Below are 14,541 nucleotides of genomic sequence, written 5' to 3'. Positions count from 1 at the left end.
AGCAGATAGTATAGGTGTACAGAGCAGATAGTATAGGTGTACAGAGCAGATAGTATAGGTGTATAGAGCAGATAGTATAGGTGTACAGAGCAGAAAGTATAGGTGTACAGAGCAGATAGTATAGGTGTACAGAGCAGATAGTATAGGTGTATAGATAGTATAGGTGTATAGAGCAGATAGTATAGGTGCTCAGAGCAGATAGTATAGGTGTACAAAGCAGATAGTATAGGTGTACAAAGCAGATAGTATAGGTGTACAAAGCAGATAGTATAGGTGTACAAAGCAGATAGTATAGGTGTACAGAGCAGATAGTATAGGTGTACAGAGCAGATAGTATAGGTGTACAGAGCAGATAGTATAGGTGTATAGAACAGATAGTATAGGTGTATAGAGCAGATAGTATAGGTGTACAGAGCAGATAGTATAGGTGTACAGAGCAGATAGTATAGGTGTACAGAGCAGATAGTATAGGTGTACAGAGCAGATAGTATAGGTGTATAGAACAGATAGTATAGGTGTATAGATAGTATAGAATGTTGACTTAGAAGTTAAATGTACTTTTTGATGTCATGAGGCTTGGTAGTTTAGGGAACAAAAAACAACTGAGTTCAGGAACATTACAGTACAGCGTGTCAGTGCCTATTTGGAGCAAATGTGCCTCACTCCATTTGAAGATGCAACACACTACATTACCATGCATTATCCTACATTTCCCCACAATACACTACATTACCCTGCAATACCCTACATTGAGATCCCTTCTCGTCGAACAGTAAAGAAATCACTAGTGGGATGTTGTTTCCAGAAAGCACCTGATTTTCTATCAATGTCTTCTCAAGTGAGGACTTCTGACAAAGAGCATGAGACATTAATTGGACGGAACACCAGTGGACAGCCCGTCCTCTTGGATATATTAAAGGAGAAAATTCTATCTCCGTTCACTTTGAATATCGCCAGCCTTGGCTCCACAACAGCCAATAGAAACATGAATACCTACAACGGGAGCCAGCCTACTCGATAATAGGCTAGCCGCCCCGTGGCACTCAACAGAACGAGCAGGAAATTGAAAATGGAGATGCTCTTTAATTGAGCCGATTAGCGGAAGAAGGGGAAAACAGATGGAGGGGACGAGAAAGCGTTACCTAGACAAGTGAAAATGAGTGAACGTCAGGTCGTTTGTTGTCATTAGTTCTCTTGGAACATTGCTAATGTGGTTTCGGAGCTGAGCATGTCTTTGTGGCATTTCTGACAGCGTGACGGTAATGACATACTTAAGTGTACCTCGATTGATATGGTTAAGGGCAGAGTGGAGAAAGCAGGCCACACTTGGGGGCTGGCTGAAAGGGAGGGCTAGGTTGTGTGGTCCCTGTCGGAAGGCTTTATCAGTGGCTTAATCAGGGTGATTTGTCCACTAATGTGGAGGACGAGAAGGACTGGCCGCCTGCAAGGGCATGCATTAGCCTCTACATCAACACAGAAGGCTCAACCCTATCTTGGCTGCTCCGCATGCGCGCACACACACACAGGCTGACCAATACAAGCTGCTGGCGATGCAAGCACACACATGCTGTATATTTACATAGTACATACGCTTACACTCACACATAGACAGATTTGTGCACATGAACACATATGCAAAGATAATGACATTTCCCAACACAAACAACCACAGGCGGCGGCGCATAACTGTGTGTGTGTGGTGACATGGTGAGACCCTGCCGTTGTCTCTCCTCCTGGTGCATGACTATGGGTGTGTCGGGTCCATTAGAGCTGTGCCTGCCTCCTCCTTCTCCCATCTAACCCCCTCCCAGTCTCCCCAGCCCCAGCGAAGGCCCAACAAATCAACACTGATTTACTCCAATCTCAGCTTCCACCTCAAGTTTACAAACCCAATCTTAGAGGGAAGCAATGAAGAGGGGTGTGTTTATATATATATATGCGTGTGTGTGTGTGTGTGTGTGTGTGTGTGTGTGTGTGTGTGTGCACATTGCATAATATGGATTGTGTATGTATGTGTTCCTCACTGCATGCGTGGAAATGTGTATGTGCCCCCTGTGTGTATGCGTCTCATCTCGTGTCTGAAGGTACTCAGTGACACACTGCGACTGCAGGATAGATAGAGGAAGTAGGGGGGCAAACAGGGAGACACAACACTTCTCTGCAATAGAAAACAGGTCAACCAAAACCCAGAGGGGGGTAGCTTGGGCCCTGGAAGTAGTCACAATGGGACTACCTCTTCCTCTCTCCAAAGTGCTTTATTGGCATGGGAAACATATATATTTACATTGCCAAAGCGAGTGGAATAGACAACAAACAAAAGGGAAATAAACAAGAGGAATAAACAAATCAGTAAACATTACACTCACAAAAGTTTTTAAAAAATTTACATTTCAAATGTTATATTATTGGCTATGTACAGTGTTGTAACAATGTGCAAATAGTTTAAGTATGAAAGAGAAAATAAATAAATATAAATGTATAGGTTATATTTACAATGCTGTTTATGGGTTGCACTTTTCTCATGGCAACAGGCCACACATCTTGCCGCTGTGTTTGCACACTGCTGCATTTTGCCTAAGAGATATGGGAGTTTATCAATGTTTGATTTGTTTTCAAATTATAAGTGGGTCTGTGTGATCTGTGGGAAAAATATGTCTCTCTAATGTGGTCATACATTTGCCAGGAGGTTAGGAAGTGCAGCTCAGTTTCTACCTCATTTTGTGGGCAGTGGGCACATAGCCTGTCTTCTCTCAAGAGCCAGGTCTGCCTATGGCAGCCTCTCTCAATAGAAAGTCTATGCTCACTGAGTCAGTACATATTCAAGGATTTTGTTGGGTCTAAATTATTTTTTTATTTTTATTTTTTACAGTTACTTTACCAGAGAAGTTGACTGAGAATACATTCTCATTTACAGCAACGACCTGGTTACAGGGGAGAGGAGGGGGATGAATGAGCCAATTGTAAATGTTTCGGTCCTGGGGCTCTGTGGGGTGTGTTTGTATTTGTGAACAGAGCCCCAGAACCAGCTGGCTGAGGGGACTCTTCTCTAGGTTCATCACTCTGTAGGTGACGGCTTTGTGGTGGAATATGTGGACATCGCTTCCTTTTAGGCCGTTGTAGAATTTAACTCTTTTCTGGATTTTGATAACTAGTGTGTATGGTCCTAATTCTGCTCTGCATGCATTGTTTGGGGTTTTGCGTTGTACACAAAGTGTATTTTTGCAGAATTCTGCATGCAGTCTGAATTAGGTGTTTGTCCGATTTTGTGAATTTTTAGCAAAATCCTAATTGGGAAGTTTTATAGAAGGCCCTTCTTGCCTTGTCTCTTAGATCGTTCACAGGAAGTTACTTGAGGTGTTGATGTTAACGCAGAGGTAGGTATAATTGTTCTTGTACTCTAGGGCAACAGTGTCAAGAAATAATTTGTTGTATTGGCTACTGGACCTTTTTTGGAACACCATTATTTTTGTCTTACTAGGATTCACTGTCAGGGCCCAAGTCTGACAGAATCTGTGCAGAAGATCTAGGTGCTGCTGTAGGCCCTCCTTGGTTAGGGACAGAAGCATCAGATCATCTGCAAACAGCAGACATTTGATTTCAGAGTCCAGTAGGGTGAGGCCGGGTGCTGTAGACTGTTTTAGTAATCTCGCCAATTCATTGACATACAGTTTTAATGTATATATATCTATCAAAAGTTTGCACACACCTACTCATTCCAGGGTTTTTATTTATTTGTACCATTTTCTACATTGTAGAATAATAGTGAAGACATCAAAACTATGAAATAACACACATGGAATCATGTAGTAACCAAAAAAGCATTAAACAAATAAAAATATATTTCATATTTGAGATTCTTCAAAGTAGCCACCCTTTGCCTTGATGACAGCTTTGCACACTCTTGGCATTCTCTCAACCAGCTTCATGAGGTTGTCACCTGAAATGCATTTCAATTAACAGGTGTGCCTTGTTAAAAGTTAATTTGTGGAATGTCTTTCTTGCATTTGAGACAATCAGTTGTGTTGTGACAAGGTAGGGTTGGTATACAGAAGATAGCCCTATTTGGTAAAAGACCCAGTCCATATTATGTCAAGAACAGCTCAAATAAGCAAAGAGACAGTCCATCATTACTTTAAGACATTAAGGTCAGTCAATACGGAACATTTCAACAACTTTGAATGTTTCTTCAAGTGCAGTTTCAAAAACCATCAAGTGCTATGATGACTGGCTCTCATGAGGACCGCCACAGGAAAGGAAGACCCAGAGTTACCTCTGCTGTGGTATGATGAAACTGTCTCTAATGAGGACCGCCAGAGGAAAGGAAGACCCAGAGTTACCTCTGCTGTGGTATGATGAAACTGTCTCTCATGAGGACCGCCAGAGGAAAGGAAGACCCAGAGTTACCTCTGCTGTGGTATGATGAAACTGTCTCTCATGAGGACCACCACAGGAAAGGAAGACCCAGAGTTACCTCTGCTGTGGTATGATGAAACTGTCTCTCATGAGGACCACCACAGGAAAGGAAGACCCAGAGTTACCTCTGCTGTGGTATGATGAAACTGTCTCTCATGAGGACCGCCAGAGGAAAGGAAGACCCAGAGTTACCTCTGCTGTGGTATGATGAAACTGTCTCTCATGACGACCGCCACGGGAAGGGAAGACCCAGAGTTACCTCTGCTGTGGTATGATGAAACTGTCTCTCATGAGGACCGCCAGAGGAAAGGAAGACCCAGAGTTACCTCTGCTGTGGTATGATGAAACTGAATCTCATGAGGACCGCCACGGGAAGGGAAGACCCAGAGTTACCTCTGCTGTGGTATGATGAAACTGTCTCTCATGAGGACCGCCACGGGAAGGGAAGACCCAGAGTTACCTCTACTGTGGTATGATGAAACTGTCTCTCATGAGGACCGCCAGAGGAAAGGAAGACCCAGAGTTACCTCTGCTGTGGTATGATGAAACTGTCTCTCATGAGGACCGCCACAGGAAGGGAAGACCCAGAGTTACCTCTGCTGTGGTATGATGAAACTGTCTCTCATGAGGACCGCCAGAGGAAAGGAAGACCCAGAGTTACCTCTGCTGTGGTATGATGAAACTGTCTCTCATGAGGACCGCCACAGGAAAGGAAGACCCAGAGTTACCTCTGCTGTGGTATGATGAAACTGTCTCTCATGAGGACCACCACAGGAAAGGAAGACCCAGAGTTACCTCTGCTGTGGTATGATGAAACTGTCTCTCATGAGGACCGCCAGAGGAAAGGAAGACCCAGAGTTACCTCTGCTGTGGTATGATGAAACTGTCTCTCATGAGGACCGCCACAGGAAAGGAAGACCCAGAGTTACCTCTGCTGTGGTATGATGAAACTGTTTCTCATGAGGATCGCCAGAGGAAAGGAAGACCCAGAGTTACCTCTGCTGTGGTATGATGAAACTGTCTCTTATGAGGATCGCCACGGGAAAGGAAGACCCAGAGTTACCTCTGCTGTGGTATGATGAAACTGTCTCTCATGAGGATCGCCACGGGAAAGGAAGACCCAGAGTTACCTCTGCTGTGGTATGATGAAACTGTCTCTCATGAGGATCGCCACGGGAAAGGAAGACCCAGAGTTACCTCTGCTGCAGAGTATAAGTTCATTAGAGTTACCAGCCTCCGATTGCAGCACAAATAAATGCTTCACAGATTTCAAGTAAAAGACGACTGCGTGAAACAGGCCTTGGTCGAATTGCTGCAAAGATACCACTACTTAAGGACACCAATAAGAAGAGACTTGCTTGGGCCAACAGATGCGCAGTCTCAACGTCAACAGTGAAGAGGCGACTCCGGGATTATGGCCTTCTAGGCAGAGTTGCAAAGAAAAAGCCATATCTCGGACTGGACAATAAAAATAAGATTAAGATGGGCAAAAGAACACAGACACTGGACAGAGGAACTCTGCCTAGAAGGCCAGCATCTTCCCAACAGTGAAGCGTCTCCTCTTTGCTGTTGACGTTGAGACTGGTGTTTTGCGGGAACTATTTAATGAAGCTGCCAGTTGAGGACTTGTGAGGCGTCTGTTTCTCGAACTAGACACTCGAATGTACTTGTCCTCTTGCTCAGTTGTGCACTGTGGCCTCCCACCCCTCTTTCTATTCTGGTCAGAGCCAGTTTGTGCCTTTCTGTGAAGGGAGTAGTACACAGTGTTGTACCTTCAGTTTCTTGGCATTTTCTCACAAGGAATAGCCTTCATTTCTCAGAAAAAGAATAGACTGACGAGTTTCAGAAGAAAGGTGTTTGTTTCTGGCCATTTTGAGCCTATAATGGAAACCACAAATGATGATGCTCCACATGCTCAACTAGTCTAAATAAGGACAGTTTTATTGCTTCTTTAAATCAGAACAACAAAAGGGTTTTCTTATGATCAATTAGCCTTTTAAAATGATAAACTTGGATTAGCTAACATGGCACCATTCGCACACAGGCGTGATGGTTGCTGATAATGGGCCTCTGTACGCCTATGTAGATATTACATTTTAAAAAATGCAGTTTCCAGTTACAATAGTAATTTACAACATTAACAATGTCTACACTGTATTTCTGATCCATTTGATGTTATTTTAATGGTAAAAAAGCATTATTTAAAAAAAAACAAGGACATTTCTAAGTGACCGGTAGTGTATGAGTGAGTGAGTGAGTGAGTGAGTGAGTGAGTGAGTGAGTGAGTGAGTGGTGTGTAGTTAAAATGGTCAAAAAACACAGATTTCTTTCCTGATGGCCATGGGGTAAGACAGGGATGCAGTTTGAGCCCCACACTCTTCAACATACGTATAAATCTATGAGTGAAAGGGAAAAAGAGGGAAAAAGAGAGAGAAAGAGAGAGAGAGCGAGAGAAAGAGGGAAATAGAGAGAGTGGTCACGAGCAGATGAGCTCCTATATTTTTCAGCATGTTCTTTAAAAAAGATAGATTTAGAGTTATGTAAACTTGGATTTTTCAGCAAGAACATATACAGGATACAACCCTCCACAACATAACCTTCACTCCAAATTAAAAATCAAAACCTACAACCTGATTTTGGACGGAATTACCTAGAAGGCTTACAACTACCAAAGATTATTATTCCCAAACTCTGGCAAACAAACAGAGACCTGAAAACACCATCCAACCTGGAACTGAGTGAGTAATGTTTAGTTTGAAGCTATATTTTATTTCCAAAAGCCAAGAAGAAAAATACTTTACAATGATATATTGTTTTTATTTATATGGACTGAATGCTAAATTAAAGCTACCAAGCTTGATACAACTTCAATTAACACTGATGTGTCAAGTGAGAGGTGTCAAAGCCCTTAATCCCAACAATGGCAGGAGAGCCCCAACCAAATGGAGAGGCCTTAGAAGCACCCTCCCGCTGTTCAGAGGTAATTGAAATACAGTACCCTCTGTATGTAAAGAATAATAAGACACAAAAAGAGTACAAAATGAAGCTCCTTATGGAAAATCAAGAGACACTTTTAGCTGATTATTATAAAAATGGGAACATCAGCAACCTCATCTTCCACACAAACCATCTCCAGGCATGGCACAGTGCTATATTAACACACTACCCCTCTGGTAAGGGGGGGGGGTGTTACCGATGGTTCCACTCTATGGAACACAAACTCAGAATACTAGACAACAAGGACTCTGAGTCAGCTAATATAAATCTCTAGAAGTCTACAATAGAAGTCTATTGGTACAGGGCCACCGCAAACAGTTTCAGCTGCACTTTCACCTAATCAAAGAAATAGCTCAGCAGGAGAAGCTCTTCCTTGAGAAAGATACCCCCTCCCCAAGCAGGTCAGACCAGACCTCTTCATTACATAAACCCACAGACGAGCAACCCCAAGCGGAAAGTCAACCTCCCAGCACAGAATACTACACCCTCATTGAAATGAGGGATAAATTCACCCAGCTGGAGGTAAGGCAGGTGGAGCTGGAACAGCAGGTGATTACACCCCAGTCAGCACAGACCCAGACAACAGTCCAGCACAACAACACCCCCTTAACTAGACCTGGAGAGCTGGAAGTGGAGAAAGACACATCTGCTTTCCCCACCCTGATACCACGAAGACTTCCACCCTGCTACCATGCAATGGGTAAACGCAAGTATTTCCCGTGACTGTGCCTCAAAACCAAATGTTTACCTGGCCCACCACTCCACCCTGGAATTGAACAGCCTTTATGACCAGGTCCACCTATACAAGGCAGCAGTGCCCACCTTCGCCCGGACCCTAAAGGACAACGCTCTCAAACGCAGTCCCAACACTTCACACAGGAGCTACAGATTAATAGACACCCCGCCCAGACCAGCAAGACACACTCCCAGACCTGCGGGACCCCGGGACCTATACATAGAGGACCCACGCTGAGATGACCTACATCCAGACCACAACACCACATCTACACCCCCACCCCAACCAATCGACAACCCCCCAAGTCAACCATGCCCACACCCCATTTAGGCCCCCTCAGATCAGACGTATGCCCCTCCTGCCCACCCCATGCCCCTCCACTCCCGCAAAGAGGGCCTCAACATGGAAGTCACACATGGGCCCAGGCCGTGAGCGGGCAAACAGGCCCAATCCCCACTCTTACACTAACCCAAGCCAATGGAATGTACCAGATGCTCAGCAGGCTCTGCTTACACTTACTGGCCTGAGGCCAAACCACAGGACTAACAACATTGGACACTCTATGGAACACAAAGCCTTCACTATCTCATCCTGGAATATCTAAGGCCTGAGGTCATCTGCCTATGGCCTAAAGAGCAGGTACCAGAAATACAGACATTGTCATCCAACAAGAAACATGGAGGAGACGGACCCACTGGTTGCCCTCTAGGTTACAGAGAGCTGGTAGTCCCATCCACCAAACTACCAGGTGTGAAACAGGGAAGGGACTCAGGGGTTATGCTAATTTGTTATAGAGCAGACCTAACTCACTCTATTAAATTAATCAAAACAGGAACATGTTACATTTGGCTCGAAATTCAAAAGGAAATGGCCTTAAAGAGAGAAATGTCCTCCTGTGTGCTGCCTATATCCCCCCACTAGAATCCCCATACTTTAAAGAAGACAGCGTTTCCATTCTGGATTGGGGAATTAATCATTTACAGGCCCAGGGACATGTACTAGTCTGTGGCGACCTAAATGCCAGAACCGGACAAGAACCTGACACTCTCAGCACACAGGGGGACAAACACCTGCCTGAAGGTTTTCCCTCCCCTAGGCACAACTATGACAACATAACTAACAAAAACAGGTCACAACTCCTGCAGCTCTGTCACACGCTGGGTATGTACATAGTCAATGGTAGGCTTCGAGGGTAGTCCTACGGTAGGTACACCTATATCTCATCCCTTGGGAGTAGTACTGTAGACTACTTTATCACTGACCTCAACCCAGAGCCTCTTAGAACATTCAGTCAGCCCACTGACACCCCTATCAGACCACAACAAAATCACAGTTTACTTGAACAGAGCTATGATCAATTGTGTGGCATCAAAGCCAAAGGAACTGAATAATATTAAGAAATGCTATAGATGTAAGGAACGTAGTTTGGAAACCTACCAAAAAACAATTAGGCAACAACAAATTCAATCCCTTTTAGACATCTTCCTGGACAAAACGTTCCACTGTAATAGCGAAGGTGTAAAATTGGCAGTAGAAAATCTAAACAGTATATTTGACCTCTCAGCTTCCCTATCAAATCTAAACATTTCAAACAGAAAACTGAAGAAAATGAACAATGACGACAAATGGTTTGATGAAGAATGCAAAAACCTAAGAAAGAAATTGAGAAACCTGTCCAACCAAAAACAGAGACCCAGAAAACCTGAATAAGGCGAATCACTAACATAATACAGAAATACACTACGGAAAAAGAAGGACCAGCATGTCAAAAATCAGCTCAATGTAATTGAAGCATCAATAGACTAACCACTTCTGGGAACATTGGAAAACACTAAGAATTATCTATCCAAAATGGAGATGTATGGGTAAACCACTTCTCCAATCTTTTTGGCTCTATAACAAAGCACACATAGCAAAAACATATACATGATCGAATACAAATATTAGAATCAACTATTAAAGACTACCAGAACCCATCTGATTATCCAATTACCTTGAATGAACTACAGGACAAAATAAAAACCCTCGAACCCAAAAAGGCCTGTGGTGTTGATGGTGTCCTCAATTAAATTATAAAATTTACAGACAACAAATTCCAATTGAGTATACTTAAACTCTTTAACATCATCCTTAGCTCTGCCATCTTCCCCAATATTTGGAACTAAGGACTGACCACCCCAATCCACAAAAGCAGAGACAAATTTGAACACAATAACTACCGTGGGATTAATTGATTCTATACATCGTTTGACATGTTTCTACGAACTGTAATGGAACTGTTGTCTGAACTAAGTGCCTGCGCCTTGTGAATTTGGATGTGTGAATTAAAAGCGCAAACAAAAAGGAGGTATTTGGACATAGACGGACTTTATCGAACCAAACAAACATTTATTGTGGAACTGGGATTCCTGGGAGTGCATTCCGATGAAGATCATCAAAGGTAAGTTAATATTTATAACGCTATTTCTGACTTCTGTTGACTCCACAACATGGCGGGTATCTGTATGGCTTGTTTTGCTCTCTGAGCGCTGTACTCAGATTATTGCATGGTGTGCTTTTTCCTTAAAGATTTTTTAAAATCTGACACAGCGGTTGCATTAAGTAGAAGTATATATTTAATTCCATGTATAACACTTGTATTTCCATCAACATTTATGATCAGTATTTCTGTAAATTGATGTCTCTCTCTGCAATATCACCGGATGTTTTGGAAGCGAAACATTACTGAACATAACGCGCCAATGTAAACTGAGATTTTGTGATATAAATATGAACTTTATCGAACAAAACATAAATGTATTGTGTAACATGAAGTCCTATGAGTGTCATCTGATGAAGATCATCAAAGGTTAGTGATTCATTTTATCTCTATTTCTGCTTTTTGTGACTCCTCTCTTTGGCTGGAAAAATAGCTATGTTTTTCTGTGACTAGGTGCTGACCTAACATAATCGCAAGGTATGCTTTCGTCGTAAAGCCTTTTTGAAATCAGACACTGTGGTGGGATTAACAACAAGTGTATCTTTAAAATGGTGTAAAATACTTGTATGTTTGAGGAATTTTAATTATGAGATTTCTGTTGTTTGAATTTGGTGCCCTGCACTTTCACTGGCTGTTGTCAAATCGATCCCGTTAATGGGATTTCAGCCGTAAGAAGTTTAAGCCCCACCCTCTTCAACATATATATCAACGAATAGGCGAGGGCACTAGAACAGTCTGCAGAACCCGGCCTCACCCTACTAGAATCTGAAGTCAAATATCTACTGTTTGCTGATGATATGGTGCTTCTGTCACCAACCAAGCAGGACCTACAGCAGCACCTAGATCTTCTGCACAGATTCTGCCAGACCTGGGCCCTAAAAGTAAATCTCAGCAAGACAAAATAATGGTGTTCCAAAAAAGGTCCAGTCGCCAGGCCCAGAAATACAAATTCCATCTAGACACCGTTGCCCTAGAGCACACCATAAACTATACATACATTGGCCTAAACATCAGCGCCACAGGTAACTGCCACAAAGCTGTGACTGATCTGAGAGACAAGGCAAAAAGGGCCTTCTATGCCATCAAAAGGAACATACAATTTGACATACCAATTTGACATAAAATACTTAAATCAGTTATAGAACCCATTGCCCTTTATGGTTGTGAGGTCTGGGGTCCGCTCAACAACCAAGAATTCACAAAATGGGACAAACCCCAAATTGAGACTCTGCATGCAGAATTCTGCAAAAATGTCCTCCTTGTACAACGTAAAACACCAAATAATGCCTGCAAAGCAGAATTAGGCCGATACCCGCTAATTATCAAAATCCAGAAGAGAGCTGCTAAATTGTACAACCACCTAAAAGGAAGCGATTCCCAAACCTTCTATAACAAAGCCATCAGCTACAGAGAGATGAACCTGGAGAAGAACACCCTAAGCAAGCTGGTCCTGGGGCTCTGTTCACAAATAGACCCCACAGAGCCCCAGGACAGAAACACAATTACACCCAACCAAATCATGAGAAAACAAAAATATCATTATTTCCAATGTGTCAAGTAATTAACAAAAAAAACTGAGCAAACTAGAATGCTATTTGGCCCTAAACAGAGAGTACACAGTGGCAGAATACCTGACCACTGTGACTGACCCAAACGTAAGGAAAGCTTTGACTATGTACAGACTCATTGTGCACAGCCTTGCTATTGAGAAAGGCCGCTGTAGGCAGACCTTGCTCTCAAGAGAAGACAGGCTATGTGCACACTGCCCACAAACTGAGGTGGAAACTGAGTTGCACTTTCTAATCTTCTGCCAAATGTATGACCATATTAGAGACACATATTTCCCTCAGATTACACAGATCCACAAAGATTTAAAAAACAAACCACTGGGTGAAATACCACAGTGTGCCATCACAGCAGCAAGATTTGTGGCCTGTTGCCACAAGAAAAGGGCAACCAGTGAAGAACAAACACCATTGTAAATACAACCCATATTTATGTTTATTTATTTTCCCTTTTGTACTTTAACCATTTGCACATAGTTACAACACTTTGTGTATATACAGTGGGGCAAAAAAGTATTTAGTCAGCCACCAATTGGGCAAGTTCTCCCACTTAAAAAGATTAAAGAGGCCTGTAATTTTCATCATAGGTACACTTCAATCAACTATGACAGACAAAATGAGAAAAAAAATCCAGAAAATCACATTGTAGGATTTTTAATGAATTTATTTGCAAATTATGGTGGAAAATAAGTATTTGGTCACCTACAAACAAGCAAGATTTCTGGCTCTCACAGACCTGTAACTTCTTCTTTAAGAGGCTCCTCTGTCCTCCACTCGTTACCTGTATTAATGGCACCTGTTTGAACTTGTTATCAGTATAAAAGACACCTGTCCACAACCTCAAACAGTCACACTCCAAACTCCACTATGGCCAAGACCAAAGAGCTGTCAAAGGACACCAGAAACAAAATTGTAGACCTGCACCAGGCTGGGAAGACTGAATCTGCAATAGGTAAGCAGCTTAGTTTGAAGAAATCAACTGTGGGAGCAATTATTAGGAAATGGAAGACATACAAGACCACTGATAATCTCCCTCGATCTGGGGCAAGATCTCACCCTGTGGGGTCAAAATGATCACAAGAACGGTGAGCAAAAATCCCAGAACCACACAGGGGGACCTAGTGAATGACCTGCAGAGAGCTGGAACCAAAGTAACAAAGCCTACCATCAGTAACACACTACGCCGCCAGGGACTCAAATCCTGCAGTGCCAGACGTGTCCCCCTGCTTAAGCCAGTACATGTCCAGGCCAGTCTGAAGTTTGCTAGAGAGCATTTGGATGATCCAGAAGAAGTTTGGGAGAATGTCATATGGTCAGATGAAACCAAAATATAACTTTTTGGTAAAAACTCAACTCGTTGTGTTTGGAGGACAAAGAATGCTGAGTTGCATCCAAAGAACACCATACCTACTGTGAAGCATGGGGGTGGAAACATCATGCTTTGGGGCTGTTTTTCTGCAAAGGGACCAGGACGACTGATCCGTGTAAAGGAAAAAATGAATGGGGCCATGTATCGTGAGATTTTGAGTGAAAACCTCCTTCCATCAGCAAGGGCATTGAAGATGAAACGTGGCTGGGTCTTTCAGCATGACAATGATCCCAAACACACTGCCCGGGCAACGAAGGAGTGGCTTCGTAAGAAGTATTTCAAGGTCCTGGAGTGGCCTAGCCAGTCTCCAGATCTCAACCCCATAGAAAATCTTTGGAGGGAGATGAAAGTCCGTGTTGCCCAGCAACAGCCCCAAAACATCACTACTCTAGAGGAGATCTGCATGGAGGAATGGGCCAAAATACCAGTAACAGTGTGTTAAAACCTTGTGAAGACTTACAGAAAACGTTTGACCTCTGTCATTGCCAACAAAGGGTATATAACAAAGTATTGAGATAAACTTTTGTTATTGACCAAATACGTATTTTCCACCATAATTTGCAAATAAATTCATTAAAAATCCTACAATGTGATTTTCTAGTTGAAGTGTACCTATGATGAAAATTACAGGCCTCTCATCTTTTTAAGTGGGAGAACTTGCACAATTGGTGGCTGACTAAATACTTTTTTTGCGCCACTGTATATATACACACACACACACACATAATAGGACATTTGAAATGTCTTTATTCTTTTGGAACTTCTTTGAGTGTAATGTTTACTGTTCATTTTTATTGTTTATTTCATTTTTGTATATTATCTACTTCCCTTGCTTTGGCAATGGTGTGCATATGTTTCCCATGCCAATAAAGCACCTTGAATTGAACTGAGAGAGGGAGAAAGATAGAGTCTGTGTTCACTTGCACATTTTGGTATTGATTGAATCTCTGACAAACTCCAGGGTCACCTTATTGGGAGGAGG

At 42.7% G+C, this 14,541-nt stretch overlaps 1 protein-coding gene across 1 annotated transcript in view; it reads right to left on the bottom strand.

Annotated features, from left to right (window-relative positions):
- Positions 1 to 14,541, bottom strand: part of LOC139406455 (Ca++-dependent secretion activator 2) — a 266,758-nt gene that overhangs the window by 26,554 nt on the left and 225,663 nt on the right. The gene's annotated exons all lie outside the window — the stretch shown is intronic.

Source organism: Oncorhynchus clarkii, chromosome 4, assembly GCF_045791955.1.
Source record: "Oncorhynchus clarkii lewisi isolate Uvic-CL-2024 chromosome 4, UVic_Ocla_1.0, whole genome shotgun sequence".
NCBI lineage: Eukaryota > Metazoa > Chordata > Actinopteri > Salmoniformes > Salmonidae > Oncorhynchus > Oncorhynchus clarkii.
This window is presented reverse-complemented; position numbering and strand designations above follow the sequence as displayed.